Consider the following 25,344-nt stretch of genomic DNA (forward strand, 5'->3'; position numbering starts at 1 on the left):
CTGTATCTGAAATATTTTGTATTAGACTCTTTTACAACAGTTTGTTTTAGCACTTGTATGTATTTTTGTTAAGCAGGAGAATAAACAGATAGAGCTGCGGTTTTCTCTCTCTGGAAGTTTGAAAAGCGCAGTATGTTCTTGCAGGGGAGGGGAGGGAGGCAGCAGGGGCAAGGGGAAGGCAGCGACGCGATCCCCAGGATCGCGCCACTCAGGGGGGCTGCAGGGACTGGGATGTACTCACCAGTCCCTGCAGCATTGACCTGGGGGTGTGGGGAGCCCTGCATGAGTGCCTGCAGGGCCCCCCAGTTGGTTTGAAGTGAAAGTAGAGCGATTGCACTCTACTTCAGCAAAACTGGAAACCCTTAAGGGGGCAGACATATCCAGTACCTGCAAGATTATCTCCACCTGCCCCCTGAAATGGTGCATGGCACCTTGTGCCGCAGTTGTCCTGAGACAGGCAGACCCCGTCCCAAAGGATTGGAGAGTGAGCATCCTGCTCGCCAGGGGGACGCTGACAGGGACACCTACAGATGCAGTGCTGCTCCTCCTGGTGCTGACAAGAAGGCAGAGGCTGGTGCTGGGGCAGTTACTGAATCTCAGTTTAGAGGTGTATTTGGGCGTGGATATGAACATAAGAACAGCCCCACTGGATCAGGCCATAGGCCCATCTAGTCCAGCTTCCTGTATCTCACAGTGGCCCACCAAAAGCCCCAGGGAGCACACCAGATAACAAGAGACCTCATCCTGGTGCCCTTCCTTGCATCTGGCATTCTGACATAGCCCATTTATGTCAGCCCATAGCTGACATGGCTAGCCGCCTCAGTAGAACATTGCTGTTTGGTTATATCTTGTGTATAATAAGTAAGTAAAATGGGGGGGGGGCAGAGGCCAGGGCCCTCAGGCTGAGGCGTCACGACGCCCCAGTCTGAATACCACTGAGACAGAGGATAGCAGAAAAGTGGAAAATTAGAAAAAGTCTATTTTGGACTACTAACTGTTTGGCAAGCAGCATTTGAACATCAGTATTACATAATACTCTATTCTTGCTTATTAAACATGTTCAAAATAATTTTCCAAGTATATTGTACAGTAATAAATTGATTTATGGTAGGTTAGATAATCTATGGTCAGAAGCAGGGTGTGCTCACACTAAAGATTTACATGCAAGAATAAGAAAAGTATTGAATTAGAAAGATACTGAAAAGCACTCATTGCAAGGATATTTAAGTGTGTATGGAAGAGTCAAGGGTCAAAGCTAAATGTCTTCATTTAATGGGATGTTTAATGAAATCTGTCTTTCTGTTTTATTTTATAAAAATGTAAACTTTGACCCGAGGAAAAGAACCGAAGTACAGAATATTCATTGCAATTTAAGCCTAGCTATTGACATCGGAAGACTTCAATAAGTAACTCTTTATAGTAACAGAATATAACCTTAAATACCCGGACTAAGGTGAGAGCTTCTCGGTAGCTGGTAATACGTAAGTTTGGCAGTGGATTCTTTTTGTAGCAATGCACTTATGTATAAAGTACTATATCTCCTGCTTACAGAAAACATAGACTGGAAACAGACCTGAAAACCTACAGTGCTGCCAACTGAAAATTAGCACAATTTAAATGTTCAAGGACATAAACAAAACAAAAAAAACAATTTGAATTGTTTCAACTGATGGCAGCCTATAATAAGCACATACACACGCAGGGCACAAGCCTAACCAGGTCTACTCATAAGTAAGTCCCATTTTGTTCAATGGGGCTTACTCTCAGGAAAGTGTGGTTAGGATTGCAGCCTCTTGCTCGAAAATATTTTAAAGATAACACTTCGAATACTTAAATGGAAATTTAGCGTGGAAATAATTGCAAGAGGCCAATTACTCAACATCAGTTTTTTTAAGTATATTGCAAAAAACGTTTTGACTGTCAAATATACCTCACTATAGGTTTCCAGCCACATTCACAAAGAGAAACAGAAAGAAAACTTAAGATAGTCTTAGGCACCAAATAACATTTACTGCCACTAATATAGGGTGACATTACACTGTGAGAGGACATTACTAATGAGAGAACAATCAAGTGGCAATAAAAACTTTAAGGCCTTTGTGCATCAAAACATATATTGTTCATGTCACTTTATTATGTTAACATTTGTCCTTTCCAGAATTACTCTTATGTTACCCATTGTTGCAAGTATGAGAGTTCTTCTCATGGCCTCTTTTCATTTTACTATTCACAGGTACAGTATATCTTTCTTCCAGCCATCCAATGCTTTAATAGTTCTCTGATTTGCCTCCTTTTAGTGTTATGAACTGAAAGAACTAACGTGCTTCGCATGTTCAATAACATATTCATGTTCCCAAATATTTTACAAAGTTCTTAAGATACCTTGACTTGAAATTTAAAATATCATTACAAGAAGAGACAATGAATCAAAATTCCTTCTGCACTTGCAGCTTACATTCTGTTGCTAGTCTATTTTTCTATATGGGTGCTGCCTAATTATGTTTCTAGATATACACCCAAAGTTGCCTTTGTTTACTATGGGCAATTTCTGTTGGCATTAAGAACAGCTTTTGTCTGAGGTCTGGCTGGTAGTTATGAGGGATATGACCTTCTCCATAGTGACACCACAATTTGAGAATGCCCTCCTGAAATTAAGATTTGCACCTTCCTATTGGCCTTCCAGTAGGGGCTTAAGACTTTTCTGATTGGATTTTCCATCCTAGGTTCTTGTGTTTTGGTTTGCTGCTTCTGATCTTTGTTTGGTTCTGGGATTACTGATTGCTGCTTTTATTGAGTTGTAACTGTTTCTGCTGTTGATTTTTCTTACTGCCCTACTGCTGCTACAGGTTTTTGTTGTTGCTGCCGCTGCCATCTTTAATTGCTTCTATTTTACTGTATTTTAATTGAATTTTGTAAGCTGCCTTTGGCATTCCAGTAACAGGAGGAAAAGTGTGGTCCAAGTATATTAAAACAAACAGCTCTGCCATAGAGAGAACACTGAAGAAATAAAAAACATGAAAGCTGCTGAATTAGTATATTCACAGCACTGAATAATTCATTATTATGAATGCAGATGAAAGAATATTACTGCTACAATTTCTGCCCAGAGAGAGACTATTTCTTGAACTTAACCAGAAGGCAAGATTAGTTCCTATAGATATGCAGTTCCTATAGAACTATAAGATATCTTTAGGTGTTCTTTCCTGGCCCATAAATACATAGCGAGCTAACTACAGGGATGTATTCAAGCCCCTAAACTGAAGTCTCTACCTTCAAGTTTCAAGTCTCTTTGCTGAAATTCTCAAGTCAACTCAGAGTCTCCAGTCACAACTCATAAGAACATAAGAACAGCCCCACTGGATCAGGCCATAGGCCCATCTAGTCCAGCTTCCTGTATCTCACAGCGGCCCACCAAATGCCCCAGGGAGCACACCAGATAGCAAGAGACCTCATCCTGGTGCCCTCCCTTGCATCTGGCATTCTGACATTGCCCATTTCTAAAATCAGGAGGTTGCACATACACATCATGGCTTGTAACCCATAATAAATTTTTCCTCCAGAAACATGTCCAAACCCCTTTTAAAGGCGTCCAGGCCAGATGCCATCACCACATCCTGTGGCAAGGAGTTCCACAGACCAACCACATGCTGAGTAAAGAAATATTTTCTTTTGTCTGTTCTAACTCTCCCAACTCTCAATTTTAGTGGATGTCCCCTGGTTCTGGTGTTCTGTGAGAGTGGATCTCTCTATCCACTCTGTAAATCCCCTGCATAATTTTGTAACTCTGAGACAAATTTAAAGAAAAAGAAATTTAAAGAAATTTAAAGAAAAAGGAAAGTGGTGGTTGGGTGTGTATGGGAGTTGTAAACAGCCCAATTAACGCACTGGTATGATTTCATTAACCTCAGAGTGCCTAACTTAATTTACAAAAAATGTAAATTCACAATGAATAAACATCAGACCCAGTAAGATAACTGGCAGTCACTTCTTGCAATATCATTTGCTAGAGAGGCTCATTAATGTTTTTTAAAAATACACTACAGGAAGATGCATCAGTGAAGAGTTTTTGTTTGCATATAGTGGTTATCCAAAAGAAATAGGGCCTTCTCAGTAGTGGCACCAACACTATGGAATTCCCTCCCCCTTGATTTACGAACTGCTCCCTCTCTTGAAAATTTCCGGCGAGACCTGAAGACTTTTCTCTTTAGACAAGCCTTCTGAGTTCCTGGCCTTTTAAACATCATTTTTAAACATCATTTAATATCTGATTACAGGTTTGGGTCTTTTTATAAACTGTTGCTGTTTGCTTTTTATACTTCTTATCCAATTGCTGTTTTTACGATGTCTGTTGGAAATATGTTTTTATCTTGTTTTTTAAATCGTGTTTTTAATTGTGCTTTTAATCACTGTTATAAGCCGCCTTGGGTCCCTTCGGGGAGAAAGGCAGGGTAAAAGTAAATTAAATAAATGAAAGTGTACATACATGGTAGAAAACTGTTCATGTGCATTGTACACAAGAACTACTACAACTGTTATAGGGATGCACACTATGCATGAGCAAAAGACACTGATCCCACCAACTCCAAACCACACTAGCCACCACTAAGTATAGTACTGGGTCAAACAGACCAAATGACATAAAGCGCATCCAAACATCAACGTGTATTAGGGGACTGATCTACTTTATCCATTACACACACTATTCAGTGCACACAGCTCTCTTTGAGAGAGAGATAGCTCTCCTTTCTGCTTGCAGAAGGGCTGCTAATAGGAGTTGGGGGGGGGGGTTCCAGTGGTAGGAAACTCCTGTGCAAACAGAGGTGACCCAGAAGGAGTGGGAAGAATGTGGCAGGTGTCTGAATCAGCACTGATATTTTTTTATAAACACACCATAAGGGTTAAAAACAATGGTTTGAAGTGGGTTTGGAAACCATCACCAAAAAGAAACCTAATACACAGTAGCCATAACTAGAATTGCATCTGCAGGTCCAGTTAAGGTCAACACAGAAAGAAAGGGGAGAAAACCTGCACCAAGGGGTGGGGAAGGGAATATACCTTGCTGTGGCTAGTTCCCAATGTTGGTTTGCAGGAAGCCAGCATTACTTCTACATCTGACCTAATTCTGCAATCCATCCTCAAAGCCTCAGCACTTCATTTAATTAAGAAACTGCAGCCAATGGAACCTCTACACAAAAAAACCCCCTCTCTGTAATAGCGTTGCAGCAATTTTGGTTGAAACAAGCACTATCTTCTGTGGAGGAGGCAGGAGAAAGAAAGCTGAGCTTCCCCCCCCTTCTTTGTCCTTTTACTAACCAGCAGCAGGAGAGGCACTGTGTTTGGATTTTTAGCCTTGCAATTCACTTTAAAAACCTGAGCAGATCATACCATAAGACTAAAATGTCATAAGGGAGATAAAACGTTTCTGGGAATTGTAATTAGTCACTTATAATTTATCCAATTTAGATGAAAAGCAATAGCAAGACCCATTCAGTTTTTTCTGAAAATGAAAGATAATCAATTTCTTCATCAAAGCTGCATAGCCAAGCTTAATAAATGATGAATAGTTACCCTTTAGCATACTATCCCCAACCTACTGCAATCACCAAAAGAGATATTCTTTGTTTTTATAGTGTATGCTCTTACTTTTAGAAAGAATTCCAATATACGACACTGATTACATGGAATGAGAAATATTCTGTTCAATGGGAGGAACAAGAAACATAATAAATATACCATCACTTCCATTCCATGGGATCAGGTGGCCTAACACCTGTAAAAGGGGGCAGTTGTGTAGATAGGTCATTTGACACCGGGGGCCCATAAATTTTGACACTCCCCCACATGACAAAATTAATATTTTTTGCATTTTAATACCACCCTTCCTCTAAGGAGCTCAGGGTGGTGTGTATGGTTCCTTGACCCTGTGAGGTAGGTGAGGCTGAGAGATAGTAATAGTCATGACATGAAATGAATAATAATAATGGCCAGAAAATAAATGCAGTGAATATTTCTTCTCATGCAATGGATGAATACCTTTCCTGCTCCCCTGCACATAGTACTCAGTGATATACTGCCCCTGCACCTGGAGGTTCAATGCAGTCATCATGGTTAATAATCACTGATAGACTATAGTCCACCATGAATGTTTAGAATCCACTTTAAAAGTCATCTAAACCAGTGACCTACAACACCCAACCTTCCCAACAGTAGGATCACTAGAGTTAGCGATGACTCAGACTTATTGGTCAGTTTTGAGTTAAGGAAATCCACTTTGTTACCTAAGCATGTTGTGTTTTCTTTTTCTAGTTATTTGACTATAGCTTTTGATGGAACAATGATATTTAAATGTGGTTTATTTCATTACATTTGTCATTAAATTACATATCAAATGATATATAACATGATATTATTCCTTTAAAAACCCACAATTTTCACAATTTTGGTCACCAGTGGGGTCATACAACCCCTGAAGGTGTCACCTTACTAACAGCTTATTGGTTTCATGCTGTGTCATACCAACATCTCATTGACTTCAAATAATCAGTCTCATCGCTCCACTTTGCGTTAAGAAAATCAACTTTTTGTTACATATGACAGTTGTATTTTTGTTTTCTGGCTATCTGCATTTTGATAGAATGAAGATATTTCCCTGAATTCTCCTGTAAATTACACATCAAATGATATATAACATGATGGTATTATTCCTAACAATTGTGATTTTGGTCACTAGTGGTGTCACCCCAGGTGGCCTGCCCCCTCCCGCTAGCTATGCCACTGACAGCAGGAAACGTAGTGTTTTCAAATAGCTAAAGATTTGAAACCAAAGTCACTGAGCTCTAAGTGCACTAACCACAATGACAGCATAGGCACTTATTGTTATACAAAGTTAAGCACAGAAGCAGTTAGTTTTGCAGCTGAGTTAGCTGCACACAATCATGACTGGCAGGCATAGTGCCTCTTCCCCTTCCCCTTTAAAGAGTGGTTACAATGTCTTACAGATAGACTGAGCTTGAGCAGAAAAATACAAAAGTGCTTGTGAGACTCAAGTGCAAATAATACTTCTTGCACCTAATGAAGTGGCCTGCTACTCTAGGAGTCACAAGACTGTTGTGGGGAAGATGACCGCATCAAGCCTGATTACCACAACAGATGAAGTAATCATCCATTGCTTAGCCCAACAGCAGGCAGCACAATCAATGACAATCTACTGACATGAAAGTTGGAAGAAGACAATCTAAATAAGCCTGGGTGCTGTCTTTTCTCGCATGTACAGACACCTGAAATGTATTATGTGAACCTGAAAGAGCATTTGGGTGCTTTCTTCCCTCAACCTAATACTCTTCTGAAAGTCCTTGCTTCTATGCCATAACCCACTAATGGCACACAGCCTCTTCTGTCTTTAACACTTCTGCATGACTATAACAGGGAGAACATTCCATGAGACAAAAGTAGTCAGTCAATGCCTGTGGAGATATCAAAGATTGCATTCATATCAGATTTTGCCTCCCCTTTTTGAGATCTTTTAACCTTCTTTCTGGCAAGCCTGCAAAATTTACTATTTTCCAACAGATCTATGAACCCTGCATATTTAATTGGATACCTCAAATATAATCCTAAATGCCCTACGGATCACTAATATGCTAGATTTGAGACTGTATATCATAATGGCAAACAAATGTTCCACAACAAAGGTGTTTTCACAACTCAAGGATTAGAAATGTTTTAAAAAATATGCCTGATGCTTAACATGTCCGGTGTAACTGGGGGAAGGGAAGGCCATACACAAAACCAGGACTGATAGTCACCGTATCTGGGGAAAAAATTCATATTAAGTTGAAGTCCAACCTTGAGCGTGAAAGCACAACCCTCATTACCAAACGTAATTTCAGGGAGACTAATTTTCTTCTTCTCCACATCTCATTTCAAGTCATAATAAAAACAAAACTGATAGATCCTTTACTAGGGAGAGGTGGCGAGACTGACAAGATATTAGAGTACAACCAAAAGGTTTCAATCTTATTCTAAACATCTTTCTTTAAATTGATAATGCTGACTCCAACTCTCCAATACAGAAAACAAGTAAATATTTCCACAAGTTTTGTTACAGAAAGTAACACATGAATCTTAGTTAAATGAAGTAACATAACTAGTTACTTGCTGATTTAAATGTATTTTTTAACAAGGCAGTGACTTAAATGCAGACTAAACCTCTAATGAAATTTGATCAGCTAAACAAAAAAAAAGTTATTTTCAGTAATGTCAAGACTATATGTATTCTACACATATACATGTGAGAGAAATGTTCCTCTTGTAGAGAACCTGGATTTCCATATATATCAATGATCCAAGAGGTGCACTACTTTCAATGCATCATAGGATGCAAATGTTCAACTCTCAAGTTGCACACAGCTCCAGAATTCCATGTAACATTGCAAAGGAAGTTAGGGACATCCCCCTCTCCCAATCTGAGAGAGCACTGCTGTCATTCTAATGCCATCTGTACAACTCCTAACCAGAACTGGTGCAAAATCAAAATAGATATATAGCAGCAGCAAAAAATCTGACAGAAACACAGTTTCTTTTTGTATTCTAAATATGTGAATAATCATCATTGTGGAAACTACTAAGGAGCTTCTCCTCCCTTCTAAATACTGTACAACCAATCATTAACCAAAAATAATTATTATACCATTGAAAAAGATTTCCCCAGGTTTTTTTTTTAAAAAGACATATTGCAAAGCACTCCCTAGGCTTACAGAAAGAGAAAAAAAATTGACTCCTTGCTAACTATGACAATTTTCTGTGGGATGTCAAGAAGAATGCCTGCATTGTTATTCTCTAGAAGTGGTATCTGACTGTACAACACATGAAGTCTGGTTCAGGGGGGAAAAAACATTCAAAGTCCAGTTTTTTTGCTCAACATGGGAAAAACACAAATCACTTGTCCACTGCAGTACCATCATGAGAAAATCTGTTACCTCCAATTTTGCTTCTGGATTTTCTGGACCAACAACTGAAAGAAAGACCACTTCAGCTCTAAACCACTCAGATTTGCAAATACACAAAACCAGAATAGCTTTGAACTTAAGTATGCTTTCTTAAATGTAAACCCTACTGATTTCAACTGAACACGTATCTGAGGAAGTATACTGAGGATCACGGCCTAGCAGACAAATCCAAACTGATTTACTTGAAAGACACTTCCAAATACATAGGGCCCAATCCTATCCAACTTTCCAGCACCGGTGCAGCCACAATGCAGCCCCAAGGTAAGGGAACAAATATTCCCATACCTTGAAGAGGCCTCTGTGACTGCCTCCTCACCTCAGGGTGCAGCGCATGCCCTATTGGCAAGGCTGCATCGGCACTGGAAAATTGGATAGGATTGAACCCTTAGCTCCTAATTTATATATTTCAGTAACACTTTCAACATAACAGAGAAACACAAAGTAATATTAAAACACTGCCATAACTGAAAATCTCAATATCTGAGTAATGGGTTCTTTTTCTACTGGAAAGCCATTTGAGAGAAGTTTTGGCTCCAGTGAAGACAGGATCAAAGTCTTTATTCTGCACTAATCATCTTTACAACAACTATCTTCCAAAGGGCACTTCCTCCACTAGGCTTTTCACACAGTTTTTCTGAAAGAAATGTATGGAAAGTTCCTCCCCTGACCCTGTGTGAGAAATGGGCTGGCAAAGAAGTACAGAACAGTACAGAGCAATGAAGTACAGAACAGAAGACTGCCCAGGGTGGGCAGGGCTTCAGGAGTCTTCCATGACTCATCTCACAGATTCTCTCTCTCATGGGACCAACTGCTTGTGTGTAACATAATCATCTTCTTCATCATCATCAACAACAGAGGTCATTGTATTTGTTTTTTAAAGTATTCTGTGGGGGGAAAGCTTGGAAAAATAATTATCTAATATTTATACTGGAATGCACCGGAGTTTTGTGGCACCACAAAAGCCTCTGCTAGCAACAAGCAAAGCTGCCCCAATATCGCAGGGCCAATCTGTATAATAATTTTCAGACCAAATTGTCCATCATGTGTCCTGGCCTCTCCCTTCACTTGCTTTGCTTTCCTCAAAAATCTCCCTGATCACAGAGGATGGCGATTTAGATGATCCACCCCCTGACATGCACTGTTAAACCTAAAGAGTTTAAACAGCAGGTATAGGGAAGCATTTCAGACAAATGGTCTTTTACACAACTAGGGAGGTTTTTGTACAAAGCGGGGAAAGCAAAAGGTGAAGCTAGAATGTTTGCACTTCATGAGCACAAACACCAATTGGGTTAGGATTAAAAGCATCACCCAAATATTCGATATCCCTCTGGCAGCAGAAAACTTCTACAGGCCAGTGATGAAGCAACTCATGTCACAGAGAGGGGAGGCATGGGCATAAAGGCCTAGGAAAAGGGCAGGCAAAGGCTTAAATAGCAGGCCGAGGGAGGAAAGGTGGGAGGGAGCAAGACAAAAAGTTTAGGGATGATCCAGAGAAAATAGGGCAAGAACAAATATTAGGAACTAGAGCCCATGATTACAATCCTAAATACATTTACTTGGAAGTAAGGTTTAGCGAAGAGAATACAACTTATTTCTGAGCAAATATATTTCAGACTGTACTCTGTGCGCGCACACATGGGCTCAGAGGTGAACAAAGCTAGGAGCTGCAAATGTAAGGAAAACTAAAGTTCATATATATTTATTGGTAATAATCGGACAAATCTCTTTAGGTTTCTAGTTTCTTTTTAACATGGAGTGGATCACCATGCGTGCTTAGGTCCTCTTGACAGTCACTCATATGATTTATATAAAAGTAATTGAGGTTAAATTATTTGCCACATAAAACTCTTCACATCAAATCTCAACTCTACAACCTAAAAACATCTGAAGTAAACAAACCCATATGCCATTTAACGGAGTCTGGGCAGCTGGGCCTAATTAAGGTCATTTTTATTTCCTTGAAGAAAATTTATACATTCAACCCACTATCCTTAAGTCTTAAGCAGCCTGGTCTGCTATATAGACTTTTGGGGAGGGAAGATTACATACTTTTGTCCCCTATGTTAAAATAAAAAAAATACCAGCAAGGTAACAACTTCCTAGCTTTGGAGTTTCCCCCCCCCCCCAATAATAGGGATAATTTTCATTCTGCTATATTTAATTTTGCATCAGATTACTGTACAAACAGGAAATTCTGAAAAGTATACACATTACATTAAGTTTGTTTTATACTATACAAGAACATAATACATGAAAAAAGATCTATTGTTTTAAATGTTTTCAAATCCTTATGTGATCCTAGTGCAATCAGTTCAATTCTCCAGCTTCTGCTCCCCAAAATAAACAGGTTTTTCTGGTAGTGAAACCAGTTCAGACTTCTCAAATAGAAAGAGAGAAATTGAGCTCCTTTTTTCTTTCTCAAAAAATGTGCTGAAAAATGTCTCATCTTTTATTATTTGGCAAGTGTTTCTCTTGTTTTTAATGACAATAGAATTATATTTATATACTCATTTTCAACAAAAATAAGTCCATAAAGTAGTTTACAGAGCAATATAAATCAATAAATGGTTTCCTGCCCCCAAAAGGTTCACAGTCTAAAAAGAGGTGCACTTTGGTCATGATATGCAGTTCTCAGTATCTCAATGAAGCCCCTAGTGGAGACCCCTGCTTATCACAGAGAACCATTACAAAATTGATGCAACTTGTGTTTTTCTTAAAGCCAAACAAACAAAAAAAAGGCAAGGCTATTAGAGGGAATGAATGAAGCTTAAGAGGGGCAGGTTTCTTTGGGACTCCACAGGAAATCCGGTGAAATATTATTCACATCATGTGTATATTACACTTTTCTACAACATAACTTGCTCATTATTTCTTCTCCTGTTCAGAACCACTAATCTTTCTCTTTCCATGAATCTCTCTCTTTCTCCCATACTGGAATATGCAAACAAGAATGACTCAACCAGCAAGTCAGCACTGAACAACCCAAGTCCAAACATCCTTATTTTCAACTGTTCAATCAGAGAGAGAGAGAGAGAGGGAAAGTGGAGAGTGCCATTAAAAACTTGTACACTGAAAGAGGAAGAACATACAGTGTACTGGATTTTTGTACTTATCTAAAAGTATGCTATTGCTGACAAAATGTACCAAAATGACCAATAGTGCTATACCTTGCTGCTGATAAGAAGGTAAATTCCCCTGGAAGATTTCCTACCATGACCCCACTTATCTCTTTTTTCAAAACAACGCTATATTTAAGTTTTTCCAAGTAAAAGTAAAATATAAAACAAATCCACAAAAGGAAAAATGGTACCACAGATTTGGTCAGCTATGTGTTTTTTTCTAAGAATTTTGGGAAGTAGGACTTTAGTTGATGCAAGATCTTCAAATGAAATATTTACAGATGTTCTAAAAGACAAGACAATCACGCAGTTTCAAAGCCAGAAACAGGAAAACAAAAACACACACTTACAATTACCTTTTCCAAAACAAGCACTTGCATCAAAGTGGAAAAAAGCAGCAAGTGACTGCTTTTGGGTCTGCTTTGGGGGGGGGGGTACCATAAGTATGAATTTTAACTACAAAAGAGGAGTTGCTATTAGACAGTGATCCTGCAAAGACAGCAAAAACTGATCATATATATAGCATATATAATTTTGCCCCAGCCCTTTACTGTGGATTGGGAATATTACAAACCAATTTTGAAATACTGCTTACTAGTAAGACAGGGTTTCCTTTATCCTCAGGCATATGATCTACTGTGGCCTCTCCAAATTATTGTTTTTAAGAAGTTTAGCAGGGGGGAGGTCTATGCACCCATAAATCTGCACTTGACCCTTGTCCTCCTCTTCCTTCATCGTTTACACACCATGTCACTCCATGTCCAAAACCTACTCCTGGGACCTCTGCAATTGAAACACAAAGCAGCAGCTGTTTGGCAACATTTCTACCCCTAAACAGCAAACGCAACAGAGATTTTATTTCACTGAACATGCAGACCTCCTTCAGTGCTGAAACAATAGCCACGCTTTTATGGAAACATTCATGGGGGGGAAGCACACACACAACAAAATACTCCAAATATACTCAGATGCAAAAGCCCTACAAAATACAAACGTATTGTGCTATAAATTGAAAGGTACCTATAGCTCTCTTTATTGTATAGATCTATTCTATTCCAGTACCAAGCATCCAGACCCTGCTATAGTTGGTGCTCCCTCCTCGGAGTCTCTCATCTTCCCCTGGACCAGCCTGCCTCCCAGAATGATAACGGGAAGGCCCAAGGCTGCAGGTCCAACTGAGGACTGCTTGCTCCATCAAGTCACAAAGGAGCAAATGCTGTGGGCGACCCCAGCAGGGTCCTCCACTCCCAGAATCTAGCAAAATACAGCACAGCCCAACTTCGCACCCCTGTCAGTGGGAGCCTCTGGGGGAAGCAGGCGCTGCTTTTGCACAGCATCCTCCGCCAAGGACCAGAAGGCTTGTGTGCAGCCAAACCCCTCAGATGGCAAAATGGATGCTTCACAACAACCTCGGTTCTCTCGTCGACCAAATCGGATGGAAATCCACCTGGGCTCCAGGGGAGATGGCCCTGCCAAGACTTTCGGGGCCCCCTCCCCCGAGGGTGGAAGGATCAAATGAGCCCCCGAGGCCTTTCTGCCTGTCACCACAGTCGAACGAACCCTCACCCCCTCCCTCTCCCTCTCCCCGGGGTCTGGAGAGAGATGGAGGCAGCCAGGCACTCCACCCCCAGAGCTGGGGGGCTCAGCCCTCCCCGGGCGCAGGCAACCTGTCAGCCAGCTGCAGCACCAGCGCGCCTTGCCCCTCCCCGTCAGGCTGCCCAGTTTGGGAGAGATCTCCCAAGAAGGCAACCTGCGTTCCTCCCCCCTTCAGCTCCGGAGCCCTCCCCTTCACACGCGGGGGGGCGCTGCGGATCTCCCCGTCCTTGGCCTCGAGCAACCCCACCGCACCTCAGTCTCCGCGGCTGGCGCTGCCTTCGCTCGGCTCCATGGATGGGTAGCCCCCTTGGCGCTCTGTGCGCTCTGGCGACTGCTGCAGCTGAGCGACGACGGAGGGGGAGGAGGAAGGGGAGGTTCCCCCCTCCCCTGCGTCCTTGCAGCGTCAGTATCTGTCAGGCTGCGCCGCTGCTCGCGTCTCCAGCCGCCTGGCAGCGAGAGGAGGACCCGCTGTACGCGCAGCTAGAATGCAACGTCTGCTGCTGTCTGGGCATCCCTGGCAGCTCTCTCAGGCACGGGGAGGGGGCGGGAGGAAGCCGAGCAGCGCCCGCCCCCAGGGCGCACGGAGCAGCAGGGAGGGTCACAGCCCCCGCCCCTTCCCAAATTGCTGCTGGCTGGCTGGCTGGCTTGCTAGGGCGCATGCCCGCCTGCTCTCCACCAGGCGCAGAGGCGAATGCGATGCGCCCAGGCGAGAGCCAAGCCCAGGCCAGCCCGGCACGCGCCACCACCGCCGACGGCGCAGGGGCGCAGCTGGCGCGCGCGCGCGCAAGGACCAGGCGCCACCGCCCCGGCTGCGAAGGATGCTGAGCGTGGGATGCTCGGGCAGGGAGTCGTGAGGAGGACGCCTGGTGTCTCTGCTGGGGGAGGACGAAAGGCCTGGCGCCGTGGGCAGGGCTGTACTCACACCTCGGCCCGGCCCTCTCTAGCTGGCGGTACACGTATCGCTATGGGGCAGAGCGCAAAGTGCCTTTAAGCATTGGGGCCCTCGGGCATGGGTAGAAGTGCCTCAGCCAGTGGCGGACCTGCCCTTCGCATGAGGGGCAAATGCCCCAGGTGCAGAGAGGCGCGCACCTTTAGGACCCTGCAGAAGCCTCTGAGGATCCCCAGGGGGTCACGCTTTGCCAGCAGCACAGTATAAAGCCTCAGGGAACCTTCAGGAGGTTTCCCCAACACGCCCTGGAGTCGCGCAAGGTACAGTGCGCTCCAGGTAAGGGGGAGGAGGCATCCTGAGGGAGCACCATCGCGAACCTTTGCCATGGGGCTGGGGAGGTCCACTACTGGCCTCAGCAAAAAAAAGAGACGGGCCCCTAGTCTCTGCGGGGCCACTAAGCTTCAGCCTTATGAATTACACAGCCCTGTCTGTGGGGAGAGACTGAGGAGGAGCTTATCCAGGGTGGGAAAAAGACCAGGGAAAGGGGAAACAGCCGGTTGGCGTGCTAGGGACGTATGGCCGGAGAACCCGCAACAGTGGAGTCGCCTGGCAAAGGCTCAGTGGCACAATTGAGCCCTATGTAGTTGGGAGCAGTTCCACTGAACTCCGTGGGACTGAGGGCCCAATCCTATCCAACTTTCCATCACCAGTGCAGCCCCAAGGTAAGGGCACAAATATTCCCTTATCTTCAGGAGGCCTTTGAGACTGTCTCCCCACCACAGGATGCAGTGCATGCCCCCTAGGCACGGCTGTTCTGGCACTAGAAAATTGGATAGGATTGGGCCCTGAGCCAACATTGTGATGATAGGGGTGGGATGCACAGTGACCTGGTGGAAGCATTTCCTCTTAAACCCAGATCAAGAGAGTGGGCTCCGGGCAGCCGGTGCCAGAGAACAGCACTTTGCACATGATGTGCCTGCAGCCTCTTTATTATGGTTTCACATGTGCATGCTGAGCCTTCAATGTGTCCGGGCCTAAGGAATGAGTGCCAAAATATTTGGGGAGGATGATTGATGCAATGGACCCACAGTAAATAGTACAAGAGCTTCTGGTTATGCCAACTAGGGCCTTGGAGAAGAATTTTATCGGGGGGGGGGGGGCTGGATGTGGCTGGAAAATTCTTTGGAGTTCAGGTCTACTGGGCTTCCCAATGTAGAACCCAGTTCTACCTGCTCATGAAGCACTAGCAGCTAGATACAGTAAAATGGAAAACCAAACACACTGTCTCTAAAATCTTTAGAAAATTGTTGCAGAAAATTAGCATCATTGTATTTAGGCTCACAGGAGAACACAAAGTGACCTATTTGCACCAAAGCATACTTCTGCAGCAGCTGTAACCCCACAGCTGTGTCCCTGAGCTCCTATATACTCCTTCATGGCAAGCAGATCTACACTTCAAAGAGCTACTGTAGCAGGCCAGTTTCCTCCATGACTGACACTGTATTAAGGAGTGTTGTGTATGCATTCCTTGGCCCAGCACATATGGCTTTCAGTAGCAGCAGCAGCCATGCACCCAGCATCTTACACAGGCAGTGAGTCCAGGTGAGAAAGGAAAATAGAAAATCATAAGAAATCTCTAGGTCCCCCCCTTTGGCTCCTGGGCCCCTTTTTAACCCTGGGCCTGGTACAAATTACTCCCTTTATGTCCCTCATGGGCTGTGATGCCAACACTCATGTTTTTACTGGTTTTTAAATCACTACTGTAAAATGCCACCACCACACCTCACACATCTCTGCCACCACCACACATCTCTACCCCAGCCAAGTGCCACCTTCTGCAACAGCTTTATGTAATTTTGTGGGAAAACAGGCACAGGCAGTAGGTTTTCTGCTCTGGGAAGAATGCCCAGAATAAGGAAGTGAAGTATGGGTTGCACCCTTGTTTGCTACTGCATTAGCTATTGTCATTACTATTTCACAATGAATTTAGTATTTAGTATTTCACTCACTAAAATTGAGTGTTGGGAGAGTTAGAACAGACAAAAGAAAATATTTATTTACTCAGTGTGTGGTTGGTCTGTGGAACTCCTTGCCACAGGATGTGGTGATGGCGTCTAGCCTGGACGCCTTTAAAAGGGGATTGGACAAGTTTCTGGAGGAAAAATTCATTACGGGGTACAAGCCATGATGTGTATGTGCAACCTCCTGATTTTAGAAATGGGTTATGTCAGAATGCCAGATGCAAGGGAGGGCACCAGGATGAGGTCTCTTGTTGTCTGGTGTGCTCCCTGGGGCATTTGGTGGGCCGCTGTGAGATACAGGAAGCTGGACTAGATGGGCCTATGGCCTGATCCAGTGGGGCTGTTCTTATGTTCTTAATACATCTAACATTTTCCAAAGCAATAGCAAAAGATAGGTCCTGACCCCAGGAGTTCAGAATCTAAAATTTGACATAGGAGAAGCAATAGAGGGGGGTTGGAGTAAACAGAAGACACCTATGTCTTCAGTTACACATAATTTAAGCTTGTTTTTAGCAATCATTAAGAGCCCAATCCTGTGGTCTGCAGCACGGCTCCGTGCCACGGACCACAGTTGCAAACGTGCTATAAGGCACATTTGCGGGGCTCACCGCTGGGCTCCCAGTGGAGCTAACCCAGCGCCGGCCGGAGCTGGGCTAGTGTGTGGCGGTTGCCCGGGTTCCGTGGCTCGGAAGTCTCCCGGACCGCCAGGCTGCGGAATGGGAGGCGGGGGTGTGGCCGGGGTTGTGGGGGTGGCGTTCCAGGGAGGGTCCCGTGGTAGCGTGGGAGGCGCAGGATCAGGCGGCAGCCCTCCACAGAGCTGCCGAGCCTGGGCACTGCAGGCACCTCAGGATTGGGCTGTTAGGCAGCAATCCTATACAAACTTTACTGGGACTAAAGGTGCAATCTTATACACACTTATTAGGGAGTAATTTCTAGTAAACTCACTGGGACATGCCTAGGTTTGTACTGTAAGACAGCAATCCTATACATACTTTTCTGGGAGTAAGGCTCATTGTACACAATGAGATGTACTTCTGAGTAAAATGCATAGGATTGTGCTATTCATTCAGAAGGAAATACTGTACTAAAGAGTTTATTAGCAGCAGCAACAACAGCAACAATAATATATTGCTTTTCAACAAAAAGTAGTTCACAAAGCAGTTAATTTAACTAAAAAAAGAAAACGTATTTTTAAATGAACATTTTAAATATAATTTTTAATTTTAATTTAATTGAACTTCACAGAAAATGTGGCTTTTTTAGGAGAGTTCCAGAGAAAAAGAGAGCAATAGCAAGAGATGGCATTACATAGTTGGGATTAAAAGAATACATTGCTCTGTTTGTATCAAAATCTTCAGTTTTAACCTCCTGGATTTTTAAATAAACACATTCCTTGTTCTGCCTAAGGGCACCTTTAACATTGTGCTCCACAGTAACTAAGGGCCCAATCCTATCCAACTTTCCAGGACTGGTGCCAGGCCAATGAACTTGTGCTGCATCCTTTGGTGGTGGTGGTGGTAGTGGTGGGGAACTCACAGAAGTCTCCTCAAGGTAAGGGAACATTTGTTCTTTTACTTTGGGGCTGCCTTGTGGCTGCATTGCCACTGTAAAGTTGGATAGGATTGGGCCCCAAGTCCTCTTTTTTGTGGTTCACTATAATCTTGGACAATATCAATTCATTTGTTATGAGCACTTGTAGATATGCAAGACCCTTCAACAGTGATGAACAGGGTGGATGATTTTTTTGAATCCTTCAGATTCATGGTTAACAGGTGTGCTGAGCACTCCTCTAAATGATGATTTCCTTGATTAGGAGGTCAAACACCAGCTTGGGTTCTAAACAATGCTGGCACAAACCATGACTGGGCATTATGTCTGAAGTGAGCCATTGTGTGACTGATTCTTAATTTGAGGTGAAACGCTACATAGCAGAAAATTGTAGCAGTTGACCTAACTGGTCTTTCTTTTGGTTTTCCCCATAATTATTTTTTGTAAATTATCAATTAATATAATAGAAAAGAACTGACAGAGTTGTAACAACACACCTTTCCAGTGTAGTACAGGGGATGGTAAATAAATTTTTGGTTTTAGGAACTTATGAGATGCCTCCTCTGCCTTAGGGTATGGATCCTGGTACTCCCAGCACCCATGGATCTGTTGTTGCTGTTAAATGCTGCTTGTGAAGGACAACTGAGCCAACCCAGTGAATTGTGTACGTTGACCTTGGAAGTAGTAAGGTCAGATGCTCTTGCAATGTAACCATATATCCAGTTATTAAATTGAGTTACATTGAATTGTTAAATAAGATGTAGATAATTGCGAGAAGGATAGTGGGGATGTGAGTTTTTCTGCACATGTGATAAGTTTTAAGGGTCACTGCTCTGTAGAATACCCTAACTGCTGCTCATAAAGAAAAGGAACCTAACACACATTTGAAATATGCCAGAAATAATCAAATCTGGCTGTGGCCTGAGGGACCATGACCTTAATTTAAAATCAATCAAAAAGCCTTCTGTTGATGGTGGCTGGTTGCCCTGTTCACATGTCTGATGCTGATGTTCTCACAAGCCTGCCACGGTCAATTTCATTAAGAAGTTGGGGTGGAAGTCTGCTTTGTCACTTTATTGTATGTCTCTTGAGGAAAGCAAGATATCATGGCCTCAAGCATTTAGCAATGTGGTAGACAGTTGTATTTTTACTACTACTATGTATTAATTTATGGGTTCCATAGGTGCACATCACCACATTTATCTTATATTTCATGTAATCTGTTTGGGTTATTTATTATTATAACAAGGAATTCTAAAGTGTTTGATTACAATAACCCTAAATTCAGCTGTCACAAATTACAGTTTGTGTTATTGAAATAAATTATGAATATTGAATAACTTCCTCAAACATTTTTCTTCCCCATAGCCTGACGGATACACCCATGTAGCATTAATGGTGTATCTTAGAAACCTCAAAAGTACCAGCTCCATCTTTTCCTAACTGCCACTTTGAGAACACATGTGTGCTCATCATGCTTGATGCACATGGATTTTGTGCTTGGGTAAGTGTTGGAAGTAATTTTTCTCATGGAGAGAAATTCCTCTTTCTTTCTACTATTGTGTGGTTTTACCAGATAAATGAACAATGAAGAAATCTTGTTTATACATATAACTTTTGATTCAAAGAAATGCACAAGAAACAACTGGGATTGCTATCAGAGCCCTTTTTTTATTTAAAAAAAAAAAAGGTTAAACTCCTGCTCTTTAGCAGGGAAAGGAAGTGGGGTGATTGGGTGGGAATGAATGCAGCTTCCCTTTTCAAATATCTGAGCAGTAGAATTTTAACTTTTTTTACAGACTAATCTTATTTGGACAACACAGCGATGGTGCACCAATGCTGGAACAATGACTACCATGTCCTAAGCATGTCCAGTAAGAGGGAAGGAAGAGAAACACCAGAGGCAAGGCAGTGCTACGCTGGTACAGGCCCTATCAGTCGTGCTCCCCCCCCCCAAACTGTAGCAGCCCACGTATTGTTACCGGCTGCAACCAACATCCATGAAGTGGTTGTCTGATGTCGGTTCAGTGTCAGAATGATGTCCATCAGACATCCAAGGAGCAAATCACTGCAGCTACCCAGGCCCAATGCTGGTGGCCAGAAAAGCATTGTTTGAGCAAAGCGAGCAGGAGACAGGGCCAATGATCAGTCACTGTTAGGCTGATTCCCCTCCCCCCCGCCCCAGCCAACACCAAGAAATGAGCAACCCAGCAATGGTCACCTCCACCAACCATGGGAAAATGCCCCACAGGCACACTGACATACTCACACCAGAGCCCACAGGAGCTACTGTGATGTAACCAGCAAGAGGCAGAAGCTGGGAATCCTCGGAATCCCAGCATGCAGGATCCCAGTCCCCTAATGCCACTCACCCAAACACATCCAAGAAATATCTTTTTGACCACATCAGAAAAAGGGTAATAGGATAGCTCCCTTGTAAGAGGGCACCCAGGTGAAAGAAACACTCAAGTTACTCCATGGCAAAGGTTAAAGTCCTTGTGGAGGAGTTCACCAGGTGGATAGAACCCTTTTTCTGTGGAGGGAGTGGGATGAGCCACAAGGGCAACCTCAGCAGCACGGTAGGGTGCTGATAGCTCATTGCATAAAAATGCAGGCTAAGTGCCCTTTCAACATGGTTTGCTTTTTCAGAGTTCTTCTTTGAGAGACCAGAAGTATAGCCCCATGCCACATGCTCAATCATCTGAGCTGTAGTCTCCCTGGCAGGTGTTTATATACTGGGATTGGTGTATATTGGTATATACTGAGATTGGCAGTACTATATCCTATCCTCCTTTGTAGGAAAATGGGTAGGGTGGGGAAGTGGTGGGAGATGTGATTTCCTACTATTTTCCCCATCTCCATTATTTGCGATACATTTACTCCTACCTCTGCCGGCTTTGTCACTGGTGTAGCATTTTTCCAGCATTGGGGGCATCTATCACCTGAAGGGGGTTAGGATATAGTGTGTGTTGTTGACCCTTCCTCATTCCATCCACATCCTCCTCACATCCTGCCTCATTCTGCCTCCCCCCCAGCTTTGGTTTCTCCACTAGCAGAGTTGTAGCAGCGTCTGAGTTATAACAGCGCAGTGTTGTTTCAGTGTTATACTGGACTCTGTGGCACATCTGCTGGAGGGCAGATTTCTCTGCTGGCAGGGCTCTCAGTGCATCTGCATACATGGGGATATACTAGCCCAGGGGTGTCAAACTCATTTCATACAGTGGGCCGAATATCATTCATGATGCCTGTCGAGGGCCAGAAGTGATTATGTCATTTGACAGGAAGTGATGTCATTGAACAGGTCAAAATCAGAAATAAGCACTTTGTTCTTGTGTAGGAACTCATTAACTGCAAATGACAGAAGAGAAAATACACAAGGCTTGATCATATTTCAAGATATGGGGGAGCCCAATTATCATGCGGGCCACCCTTTCAGCAGTGGGACCTCAGCATTGCTCAGCAGCTGAGAGCCTGAGGGCCAGATAAAAAGCTTCTGCGGACCACATCCGGCCCCTAGGCCTTATGTTTGACACCCCTATACTAGCATATGTGGAGATTCACTGGTGTATCTTGTATATTTGGCTGTAAATGGACTCTCCAGATGCAGCCCCAACCATTATTGCAAAGGGGGTCCATATTCTCTATCCAGCTGGGAATATGTGTGTGGAAGTCTACTACTACATATGTACCTAATTAGGATAATAACATAGTAGCAATTAAGCAAAATATGCAGCAAGAAAAGAATAAAAGAGATGCATGTAAAATAAAAGGAAGAATGGGAATATTATTTTTTTGATATTATGTTGACTTTCTCAGGTTTCAGTACAGAAAAAATTCAAATCTGAATACCATAATCCATTTCTAGTGTTAAAGATTGAAAACAATTATAAGCCTTAGAGATTCCTATGAATTAATTTGGATTAATGATTGAGGGCCCAATCCTATCCAATTTTCCAGTGCCAGTGCAACCATGCCAGTGGGGCATGCACTGCATCCTCTGGTGGGGATGGAGTCACAAAGCTTAAGGTATGGGAACATTTGTTCCCTTACCTTGGTGCAGCATTGCGGCTACTCCGGTGCTGGAAAATTGGATAGGATTGGGCCCTTATTTGGCGTAATTTAGGTTTGTCAAAAACCATCTGGATATTCTCCAAGTGGTCATGATGGGAGAAGACTAAATATACAGCATTCCATTCTGTTGTCTTAAACGGTATCCTTTTAAAGCCATTTCTGCCAACGTTGCATATACACAACAGGGATCAAATGTGTATACCTGTGGGCTGGACAGAAATAGATTGAAGCAACTATTTTCAACCACTGTGTCACAGCACAGTGGTGTGCCACGGCACAGTGGTCCACAGGTGTGCCACAGGAATTTGGGAGAAGGTCATTTATTAGTAGGGCCAATGCAGGATGTGAGCCCCCCACTGGAAGTGTAGGGGTTTGAAGCAGGCATGCCCCAGCAAGAGGCCTCAGACTTGCTTCAGGGGGAGGGGGTTAAGGCACCCTGGTCCTCCTCCCTGGTTTGCCCTGGTCTTGAGCAGGCGCTGTTGACTGCACAGCCTCCTACCTCACCTCTCTTTCTGCTCTGCCTGTCATCACTGGCCTCCTGCCTTTTATGGGGCTTCCTGCTTCCTCTTGCCCCTCCCCTTCCTGCCTGAGGGTTTGAAAAGGAGCACCTGCTGGCAACTGCTGGCCCTTAGGCAATCCTGGCCCCACCCCTGGTATCCTTTGACCCAGTATGGGGCCCTGGCCACTGCTCTCTGCCTTCTGGGACCCCTGCTCTGATAAGTTGGGGTCTGTGGGGAGCAGGGGAACCCTGACAGGTGTGCCTGGTCAATTGCCAAAAACCTGATGGTGTGCCTTGACAATTTTCGTGCCTTGTCAGTGTGCCATGAGGTGAAAAAGGTTGAAAATCGCTGGGTTAAAGGAACAACCTGCAGAATACCAGCCTTTTGGAAATCCTCTTTGTTGGATATTTGTATAATTCTTGGTTGCAGTCCTGTGACAACAAATGTATGTTAGTTAGGTAGCACTTGATAAGATGAATTTAATCTTTGTACTTAGTGTCCAGATTTGTTCTATGGAAAATGACTGAGCTTCAGCAGGAGACTAGAGCATAATGGTCACAAAATGTGACTGGCCTCTAGGTGTATTCTGCTTGAACACGTCCTGGAAGATCTTAGAAAAATGAGTCACTTAATGGATAGACGTACAGAGATTTTGGATCAACAGCGCAAACCAACACAAATAGAGCAATGGAGACCATTCTGTGCTTGGTTGAAAATGAAGTTGTAGATGTATAAGATAGGGCATTTAGTTGAATATATTGTATACATGATATATTATATAGGATATGATATGATCAATAAACGATATTGAGGCTAAACTAGAAAAGGAACAAGATCAGAAGATATGTATTGATTGATTAGATATATTGACATATGATTGCTTGCACCCTCCAATTGTGTGTTTTTGTGCTGTGTATTGAGTTTGTATTTGTTATGTGTTGGTTTATATTTGTTGTTTGTTTTTATTTTGGAAAATTAAAAAAGAAAAAAATGAGTCACTTCAGTTACTCATTAAACATATTCAAACATACCAAAATCCATTGACAATGTTAAATTCCACTTGCAAAATTGCATGAAGCTGTTGTATTCAGAAGTATTTCTTATAGGTCAGTTCCAAATTCATTAGAATTGGCACACTTTGTTTACAATTACTTTAATCCCAACGGTTTCAAATCCGGCTACTCTAATTGTTTTGTACAGACACTTTGTTTCCTAGAAAGTTGACTACTTCGCATTCAGTTCTCCTACGATTGAAGAGAATCACAGAATTCTACCAGATTCCTTTTTAACAGAAGATTCCAGATTCCTTTTTAACAGAGAGAAGGCATAGCAAAGGAATTTGTGCCAGAAACATCATTACATGACTAATGTAATGGCAAATATGGAATGGATATTATACTCCAAATACATGTTTGCACTTTTAAAAATACATTTCTGAATGAAAGATTATCAAGTAAAGTTGATAATGAGAAGTGACTGTGCTGCCAGCGTATTTTGGCACAATGTTGTACATCTCCAGGGGCAAATGCTCTTTCTACTCCAGTAAGCAGCACACAATGTATTGATGTTGCTCTGTAAAATTGTCTTCATAATGTAACCTGCAAAAGGGAAGTCATCCACTACAACGCTCATCATAGCCAAAGATTACCCACAAATGATTAAAAAATAGCCCTTGATGCAGTTGGAATGTTGCTTGAGGGATCATGGCACTGCACTCAGGGTTTCTGAGCTTTCAAGATATGGCCAAAGTCAGATCCTATTTATGGCTCATTTTCAACAGACTGAGATGTATAAACGCCTGCTGCATGATGTTTTCGTTCATTGTAATAACTGTATGTAGATTCACAGCACAATGCCTGTCTACTCAGAAGTAAGTCCCATTGAGTTCAGTGGAACTTTCTTCCAGGTAGCAGTGTATAGGATTGCAGCCTTAGTAAAAGCAGTTTGTATGAGGTTGAGGTTTTAATTGGTTTTGGTAAAGAAATAAAATGTCGGTGATATCTAATAAAGTAGAATGAAGAGCCTGGACATTTGTTCAGGAGACATTTTATATGGTTTGTATATGAAGAAGGATTACTAAAACTGTGATCCTATGCACACCTACTTGAGAATAAGTCCCAGCATTGTGGGACTGACTTTTGAATAAATATGCACAGAATTGTGTAGTCACGCATAGAATTATGGTACTTATGATGGACTTACTTCATTTATTCTAATGGTACTTAATCATTAACTTTATTAGGCTACAACCCTAAATTATTAATACAGGTTGTGCATCCCTAATCCAGAATTCCAAAATACAGAGTATTCAGAATGCGGACTTTTTCAAGCACCAACATGACCTTTTAAAAACTTTTTTTGCCTAAAAAAAAAAAAATAAACTGTGTTTCATGCACAAACCTTGTTTCATGTACAAAATTATTTAAAATATTGTATAAAACTGTCTTCAAGCTATGTGTATAAGAAGTATATGTAAAATAAATGAATTTTGTGTTTAGACTTGGGCCTCATCCCCAATATCTCTCATTATGTATTTGTAGGTATTCCAAAATATGGAAAAAAAATCCAATATCCAAAGTGCTTCTGGTCCCA

The 25,344-nt window shown here is 42.7% G+C and overlaps 1 protein-coding gene and 1 long non-coding RNA gene across 3 annotated transcripts in view; one reads left to right on the forward strand and one right to left on the reverse strand.

Moving 5' to 3' along the window:
• The window catches only part of RAI2 (retinoic acid induced 2), a 42,751-nt gene extending 28,510 nt beyond the window's left edge, over positions 1-14,241 (reverse strand). Inside the window, exon 1 of one of the 2 annotated variants that reach the window (XM_066621226.1) lies at positions 13,976-14,241. The gene's annotated coding sequence lies outside the window, so the exon portion shown is untranslated. Of the gene's footprint in view, positions 1-12,483; positions 12,536-13,975 lie in introns of those variants that run through there. The other variant, XM_066621227.1, reaches the window with a different exon arrangement.
• Positions 14,242-18,829: 4,588 nt separating this feature from the next.
• On the forward strand, positions 18,830-25,122 carry LOC136645833 (uncharacterized). Its single transcript, XR_010794165.1, has 3 exons — positions 18,830-18,870; positions 19,550-19,685; positions 23,953-25,122. It is a non-coding gene; the product is annotated as an uncharacterized lncRNA (long non-coding RNA).
• Positions 25,123-25,344: the final 222 nt, after the last annotated feature.

This window comes from Tiliqua scincoides, chromosome 3 (assembly GCF_035046505.1).
Source record: "Tiliqua scincoides isolate rTilSci1 chromosome 3, rTilSci1.hap2, whole genome shotgun sequence".
Taxonomy (NCBI): domain Eukaryota; kingdom Metazoa; phylum Chordata; class Lepidosauria; order Squamata; family Scincidae; genus Tiliqua; species Tiliqua scincoides.